The sequence below is a fragment of the Numida meleagris genome, chromosome 8 (genome assembly GCF_002078875.1).
Source record: "Numida meleagris isolate 19003 breed g44 Domestic line chromosome 8, NumMel1.0, whole genome shotgun sequence".
In the NCBI taxonomy this organism is placed as follows: domain Eukaryota; kingdom Metazoa; phylum Chordata; class Aves; order Galliformes; family Numididae; genus Numida; species Numida meleagris.
In genome coordinates, this window is record NC_034416.1 from 15,764,356 (window position 1) to 15,773,454 (window position 9,099).

A 9,099-nucleotide genomic window follows, 5' to 3' on the forward strand; every position below is an offset into this window, starting at 1 on the left:
GTGTTTTGTACATCTGGCTTTTTGGCTGCCTAGTATTTCTGACCAGACTACAACGCCGCAATGCAAAACACACAGCCTCCAGCATAGCTGTCACTTGGATTATTCACGTAGAAGCTTATTTTCAGCAAATCACAGCTTCTGCCTAAAGCAGGCCAGTTTCCTCAGATGTAAACTCCAAACTGGTGAGGAATTAAGCCATCTATTAGTACACCATAGTTTCTGATCAGTTAACAGGAAAGCTCTTGCTGAACACATAAGGAAAACACCACCACCCTCAACCTAGTGGAAAAACTGTTGATTCCATCTAATTAAGAAAAAAAAAAAAAGAAATACTAACACATTAGGTAAGTTTTCTTCCAGCAGCAGGAAGAAAATGAGTTGCTCTGAACAAAACGGGGTAGAGAGAAGAGCTGGGAAGTACGTCCGGGCATTACTTTGCCTACTTTCTAGAATCTCTGAAGGATAATATTAACTTCTCATGAGATTTTTTTTTTAAAAAAGGGCATGCCTGGATCTATTATCAGATGCTGCTGGGGATGACACCTGTAGCCTCAGCGTCCCTAGAAACAGAGAAGCTGGGAAGGAGATGATGCGGGAGGAACAGGACTCTCTGCGTAGGATGGCCCACATTGGGCTGTTCACAGAACAGGGACCTACAACAGCCCTCAAGTGTAGAACTGGCACTGCAGCTTACATAAACCACGGAAAACTCCGAAGTGCAAAGGCTCATAATGAGATCTAACCACAGCGGGCTGGTACGCATCCAACTGAAGCAGGAGGTCTAGCAGGGTTCTGACAACAACATCTGATTAACCGTGCTAAGGCTAGAAGAAAGTCTCGTACAGAGGAGGCTCCTGCCACCACGTTCCCAGAGCTCCCTCATCCCTCGTGCCCCACCCCAGCTAACACCTGGGCAGCTTCCCATGGGGGTGCAGACGGAAACCAAAGAGAAACGTACGTGATCTTCCTGCCTGCATATGTTAATGCAAATCAACAGCAGTCCTGAATTTCCTCGCAGAGCTCTAACTGATCTATTACAGACTGTGTAACATTTCAGACAGAAAAAGATAAAAGGGAGATCACAGCAAAGATTATAGGATTACTTTTGGAACTGGCATACGGCCCAAACGGTTTTTCAGAGTACGATCAGGTAGGAAAGCAGATGACAGCAGGGGTGAAGTTTTATTTGCCCGGCCCTACAGTTACTGACAGCGTTCCCAGCGCCGCCTGCCCAGACGGCGACGCAGCACCTCCAGGGGAGCCCAAAGGGACGGCCCCGCTCAGCGCCTCCTCCCTGCTGCCAGGAGCCCTGTGCCCTTCCATGCAGGGGCTCCACTGGGATTTAGGCATTTATCACGCAGAAAACCACTCCTCCTCCGCAGCTCAGCTCCTCAAGGCAGGTTCGCCTAAGGGGCGCAATCAGGTGCGCAGCCAGCCACGGGATCGGGACCATCCCGCTGGTGGCAGCAAGGCACCGCGACGGCCCGGCAGCACCATGAGCACACATCTCCTGCAGGTGGAAGGGGACAACCGAGCACAGTGAGGCAGGGATCCCTGCACACAGAACGTGTGCTCCAAAACGACTCTTGGTTACGTAAGTGCCAAGTTTGGGCCCTTCAAGTCAGTTCCAGCAACTCTCTCTCCGTCAGCTGCCCTCCATGCATTAGGAACAGCTCTCCATTTTCAATGGATCGCTAGCTTGAGCTCTCTCCTAAAGAAACTCCCAAAGGATTTGAAGAATTAAAACCTGAACTTTCTCAGACACTTATGGCAAATGTGCACTTCCCACATCTGATAGGACAATGCGTTCCATGACTCAAACTTCACGTGAAAGCCATCATCTCTGCCTGATGGAGCCAAGAACCTAATGGCAACACAGTCCATTACAGAAACAACAACGTGAAGGTGATGCAGCTGGACACAGAACGTACTTCTCAAATGATGCCAGCAAGCACCCGCGTCTTCCAACACTTCCCTGTCTTCTCCGGTGCAGTTCTGTTTACCTGGTAACCCTACCTCATCTCCTAGGATCCCTTAATAGAATCTCCCAGGATCCCTCTCAAATTACGCTTACTGTGCAAAAACCTGAAAAACATCAACAAATGTCTTAAGAGCTCCAAACTTAGAACGTGGCCACAACCTTCACCTCAGAACTGTTAACGTTTTCCTCTTCACTGGAGACAGAGGAACCCTAAGCCCACTCGCAGGATTACGCAAGAATCCATTAATCCACTCTGTAAACAGAACTTCCCTAACCAGTTCTGAATTCAAGGTACGCTTAACGGCGTTTATATCCCCTTGGCACACAGAGGAAAAAACCTGAGAATTCCGTTTTGCAGAGATTGTTGTTGTATTTGAAGAGTCTTAATGTCTGACCTACCGCACGTGGAGGGAATCACTTAATTGTCTACCTGTCATTTCTGCATCGTACTGATGTGTACAATTTGCCGTGCCACCTCTCTGAGCCACAAACACACTACCTTCTCAGAGCAGAACTTTATTAACTTCCATAAAAACACCCCATCGGTGAGCAGAAATTGAGCAATATAAGCAGACAGACAATGCAATGCAGCAAGAGAAATAAAGCGCCTCAAGGCTGATTTTTCTGATTATTTTTAAACTGTCAAGCCACAGGTCTCCCAGTTCACAAAATTCCTTCTGTTTCACAGCAGTGCAGTAATACCACACAGGCACGTGGCCACATCAGCAACACATTTTAATTGATAAACGTTTTGAAAATTAAATAAATACTGATCTAAACACCTCGGTTTATAAAATATGGCTTGTCGATGCTGAACGCTAACCCAATTAATAAAACAAGAGTCATTTCAACACGCAATAGTGGAGGTGAATGTAAGCCAGCAGCACATTATAGGTTATAAAAAATAAATTTTCCTCCATCATTGAAGCATGTGCTTTAATAAACCACCACCATGCTTGGTGAATCAATGTGCAAAAAACAGTTTCACCTTTTTCCCCAATCGCCTTTTGGCCACCAATGACAGACCCATAGCACAGAGGCAACAAAGCTACTTGTGCAGCTGTCCTCCCTGGTTACCATAGTTTCCAATGAACTGTACATTTCTAGAAATAATACTTACGAGAATGAATAAAAATATCACTGTTTAAATATGAAAGCTGAAGGAACGCTATTAAAAATTGTTTTGATTGGTGCACAAGTGACACTGCAGTGAGCGGGCAAGTCACCCAGGAAAGGCAGGTTTATTGGCAGGGCCTTGTCACAGATGCAGAAGTGAAGATTGAGGCTGGATAACAGGAAAAATAATGATGGCAAATGTGACCAAAGGGAAGAGGAAAATGGGCACAAAAAGGTACTTCTCTCTTTCTCTCTCAATAATGACCAATAAAGAGGACAATTAGATCTAAAACAGACCTGTAGCTTCCCAAGCCTCCATCGTCAAGGACTACTTCCCAAACTTACCAGTAAACAGAGGCAAGAAATTAATTTTTCCAGTATTGTAAGACAACTTCAGACCTTCCAAATGAGAACAGCACAGGAAGGTACCAGAGAGACTGCAAAAACTCTATTTTTGAGGCACTCATAACGTGACTGGGTGAACCCCTCCAGCAGGACAACCCCTGCCCACGGCCCTGCCCTCCATCGCAGCACCACTTCAGCCAGCAACTGCCCACTCACACCACAAAGCCTCATTCCGCCTGCGATTCAAAGGAGCTATCTGGGATGTAGTTTTCCAAAAGGCACCTAAAGCATCAATAAAAATAGAACAGCATATGGCAGCACGCCAAACTGGAGCTCTCCTGTAAGAATATAGCTGTCACACCAATATAGTTGAAAATAATGAAATTCAAACATTACTTTTGTTGCTGTTCTTAAATTATGAAGATCACGTTCCTTCCTCTTCAAGGTGATTTAAATGGAAGCAGTTACTCTGTATCCATCTGACTTCCCGTCTGTCTGCCACAAGCACAGCAGGGCCCTATGTGGACCGCAGACACCGCTCATCTTCATTTCAAAAAGTTTTTAGCAAGTTCCCTCGGAAAAAAACACTAATTTATCAGCTGCCTGCTTCTAGGAAGACCACAAGTGAAATGAAGATGACTGCCAGTGGTCAGGATGCAGTGTCTTACTACTCAAACAAATTACATTATTTGGCTACTGCATGCGTAACTATCCACAATACCTTATTAGAGGACTCACATCATCTAAAATCACCCTAAAATTAAAAACTAGGTACCTCAAATGCATGCTACATGAATTACAAAACTGCATTTCTGACATTTATTACTCAAAGTGGTTTTTAGTACCTCTGTTTACCTACATAATCAATTGCCCACAGTAAGAGAATAAAAGTAACAGACATACAGAGATTATTTCCTCTCAAATCACACACCTTCTCCATACAAACTTTCCTCACACTCAGCTCTCACAAATGAAACAGCCAATGATGTTACTTGAGAATTATCTGCTTACTAAGACTTGATATGGTCCAAATTCCCACAGTTCAACTTTCTTAAGGAGCGACCTGAGATTTTTACCTGAAGGAATAGTAAGCACTCGCATCAAAAACAGAAAAGCCTCTTGTTCAACAGATCATCTTTATTTGCAAACAAAGTACAAGCCTCTTTTCCCCATCCGAGGTGCTGCAAGGAAGGCACTCCCTCATAAAACTTACGCTGACATTCCGCGTTACATAAGAAAGGCAATTCAGACATGGCCAAGCAGTGCAACATTACCTCAAAAAATATTCATGTCTTCCAAAGCCGACGGCGTGTACTGAACAGTAAGAAAATAGCTGCTTGAAGCCTTCTTCGCTGCCTGACTACTGCATCAGCACATCTTCCAGGAAGCACAGAGTGCCCCACACGTGGCCACTGGAAGCCAAGGCACTAGAGCAGCCGGCACCATGGGGCCACATGGGCGGCAAGCGCTGTCCTGCATGGCGCGCAGCACAAACCAATCTGAACTGCTGCAGACACATATCACACGGTAAAATCCACCAGCTGAGACTTCTTTCAAAATACAAGAGTTACAGGCAAGTATGTGACATTTTGCTTGCCACATCAACCCTAATGCAACGGGAACAAATACAAGAATGCCTCCATCTTCAGAAGCTGCACAGAAGCGCTAGCGGAAACCCGCTGTAAAAACCAAACCCTCTTCCACTGAACCTGTGGTGCTCCTCCTCCCTTTCTCTAATCCAGCAACAAACTTCTACTGAAATAAATGTGAAGAGAAGTAAGACGCATCAGGCGATGTAAGCTCAGCACCGACAGACCATGAGACTGGAGAAAAGAAAGCACGGTACCGGATGGCCAGCAAGCCAGGCGTGCTCTCCACTCCAGACACTTGGCTTTCAGAGGGCACTGTGGGTAACTTCTCACTCACAGATCACAACCAGTCCTCCAGCGTATGCCAGTCTTCTCACATCCGTGCATTCACCCAGTCATACTCTTAACACTCTTTTACAAAAAATAAGCCCTTCCTCAGAAAAACTTATAGCGATCTACAGTCAAAAAGAAAAAAGAACAGAGCAAACAACAGTAAAGTATATCCATGGCTACGCAGCAGTGGCAAGACAGCTAATTTTTAATCTCCTTCTGACACGCAATACAATGAGGTAACTGCATACAAATGTGGGCCTACATGCACCTTATTTCTGACTCACATTGGAATAAAGAAGTTTAAAAGCAGAGTGTGCTCCTCCATATGACCGCAGGCAGTGAGGACCAGAAAAGAGCTAATGCCACTGAAAGCCAAGGGGCAACCAAGGACCCTCTAGGATCCCATTTTTTCCACATCCTGTTCTCCAAAGCCGGGTGCCAGACCTCCTCAGCTCGGTTCTGTTCAGGGCAGTGAGATGAAGGAAGAGAACCTACTCACTGCTCCTTCTTTTCTGCCCAATACCTCACCTATCTGTCATTTCCTTAATAGCACAAAGCTTGGAGATGAACAAATACTAACAACACGGTACACTGTGAAACACAGCAATGATATAACCCATTAGATTTAGGACTTGATCCTGGCCATCCAACTGAAAGAACATGAAAAGAAGGCAGTTTTTGCACTGATACCTGAGAAAATGTTTGACTATCAGATAACGGCCCCTCCACTTTCCCAGCATGAACAAGTCAGCATCCGTCCTAAATTAATCTGTGATCTAAACGAGCTAACTTCATATTTACTCTCCAAAAGAGCCAACCTGGCCAGATCTCATGAACTGCAACATGAGAAAACTGAGTTCAAAGAAAACAAATTCCAATAAAATCATATATGAATAAAAGCATGTTCTGAATCCCCAGCTCTCAGAAGTTCTCACAGTATGACACAAGTAAATATCTGACCTCATTAAGAGTCACATTAGATTTCAAGGCTCATCCTTAAACTGCAGGTAACCAGACTTGCTGGAAACAGATTTCTTTCCAAACATAAAACGCCAACTAAAGTCACTGGACTAACCTTCAGATGCAAAAACCACTGACAGAACAGCGGAAGAGATGAATAACTTAACTCTGGGAAGAACCTTTATAGAAAAATGCTAAAACAAGAGCTTCAGCTACGCTGATGTAACACAGCAAATGTTACCAAGAAGTCTCCCTGCCAAACACACCGCACCAGGACAAAACATCGAGTGTCCCTGCCATTCAGGCTGCCCTCCCAGCACAGCTTCCCCAGCCCTGCCATGGTGGAGCTGCGCTCCCATGGAGCTCCAGGAGGCAGGGCCCCACTGAGCAGGCTGCCCCCAGTGCCCTGCAGCCACACAGGCCCCCAGACCTGATCCAGGAGCTCAGTGCTAGCAGGATTACAGCCCAGAACTGGGCACATGGTGAGCTCCTCCCGGGCAGAAGGAATCCAGGGACTTATCCAGGTCCCACCAGCCCGCAGCCAGGACGGAAGGGGACCGCTGAGGTCAGTGACAGAAGAGTTTGAGACCACCACGAATTCCTGATTTCACTTACCATCCAACTCTAAAAGTGGAGGTCACCTTAAATGTTTGACTGTTTTGAATCTAAGCCAATGCACTAGGACTGCGTGTCACACCTAGGATTCTGGGATGCACATGGAAGAGTCCTTTCCATTCCACCCTGGATTCGGTGTGCGCAAGCTTCATGCTCTCCAAGCCAAAGCTCCACTTGCCTGCTCGCCCATTTCCCAAGGACTGGGTTATTGGTTCATCCTCTCCCTTCTTTGTCAATGATCCTCACATAAAAAAGCTGAAGCTTTCATAACGTGGATGTGTTGTTACACTGTTGGCTCCTACCAAACACTTCCCTCCATTACAGGACAATTACTGAAGCAGATGAAGCTCTTGGAAGAACAGCATCCAGCTGACAGAGACGCAATCTACAGCACATCCCTTACCCAATCTGTTTCCTTGATTCCTCACCCAAAAATGAATGGACACTACCACACTGGAAATTCACACCTGCAGTATCTGCTGAGGTTTTTTAATTGCTCGGAGATGAAATGGAAATGGTCACACCATTGGCAGAGATCACACTGAGCTCCACACCTCAGCTCAAAACACAGGATTGCGAGAACACAAACAAGAAGCCAAAGCAACCAGCACCAACACTTGCTTACTTCTGGGATTCAGCTGACAAAAACAAGCAACTGAAGTGCTTAGGGCCTCTGCAAAACATACGGCACACAAGTTCCAGAAAACCTAACCTCTCCTGTATTTGCCTGCAGCAACAAACTGAGACAATACCACTACAATGGGAATGACAAACAGGGACTCCCCAGTCATTCTAAATTTGAACTGCAAATGACAAAGAACAATCTAATAAAAAGGTTCGCAGCGCTATGACACGCTAACGTCATTCCATGATTTAACCAATTCTCATGTAGTTGCTTCCACCACCAAGAGCGCTCGCTTTCAAGTGGTCTGTAGCCTGCAGCTATCTTCTATAGGAGAGTGCAGCAGCATGTAATATTCAAGAGAATCTGTCCACGTTACTTTTTTAGAATACAAAACCCAAAAATGTTGATGCCATTCATAGACTGGGCTGAAACAAAGAATGGAGATCACTTATCAGTGTTATCCACATGGCTTCGAAGTGGAAATTATTTCATTTCATACATCTATGTCTTTAAATACATTAGGATGTAAACCAGGAACGTGACATATTTATGGAATTTGAGTTAGATTAATGACCACCTACTTTAATATTCCTATTTTAAAAATGGAATGCTCTTTAACCAAATAACAGGTTTCAAACTAATTAATTTAATAAGCCATGAAGCTATCAACCTTTTGTAGTTACAAGGATTCCAAATACATTCTATACATTAAACTCAGAGCACTATTAGTTTGAGCCACTTGAGCAGCACCGGTGACCTCTACTTTCAGCTGCAAACCGTGGAGACTTGTGCCAAAGAGCCATACACAAGTTGAGCAGGCGTCCTGAGGCAGGGGGCCAGCCGGCCCTCATACCGCCCATTTTCCTGAAAATGTAAACGGGCGGAAAAAACCCAAATACACAACTTTGGCCCAGGTGTGTAACATAGGAGGTATCTGAGTGTGATTAAACTCCACAGGACAACTTAAAGAATCCCCCCAGCCCCAGTGTCGTTTCCTGTTTGTTCACCCAACGGTAAACTCACCACAACAGACAGAACTTCCCAGATTTCCCTCCCTGGCTGCTCAAAGGGCACACGACAGCAGGGCCTTGCCGGGCCCGCACCTCAGCAGAGAGGTTCGCCCGCACAGGGAGCGCCGGGGGCAAGCAGAAGGCGCCAGGAAGGGGGAGATGAAGGCCTGCGTTGCACTATCGTTCCGGTATTCGTGTACCTGCGGTAACTGGCCCACACGTGGGTGTTCTGGTGACTCCCGGGCAGATCCACGCCCCAGGAACAGCAGTAGGGACGGAAGGATGGCTCTAGGGGAGGGGGCACGGAAACGGGGAAGAGACGCTCTAGGGGCCGGACGTTGTAACCGAGCAGGAAGCGCCCAGAAGCAGCGGGGCCACTGCCGGGACTCGGCGCTGAGCCCGCGCCGGGAGGCCGCTGTGCCGCAGGAAGGGCGCACCACGCTCGGCCGCTTCCAAACGCGGCTCGACACCGCTGCAGGGGGCGCGAAGGCGGCCGCGCGGGGCTCCGGGGTCGGCGCTCCCAGC

General features: G+C 46.5%; 1 protein-coding gene across 1 annotated transcript in view; it reads right to left on the reverse strand.

Moving 5' to 3' along the window:
• Window positions 1–8,915, reverse strand: part of STAG2 (stromal antigen 2) — a 70,355-nt gene extending 61,440 nt beyond the window's left edge. The window contains exon 1 of the mRNA XM_021405860.1: window positions 8,775–8,915. The gene's annotated coding sequence lies outside the window, so the exon portion shown is untranslated. The remainder of the gene's footprint in view (window positions 1–8,774) is intronic.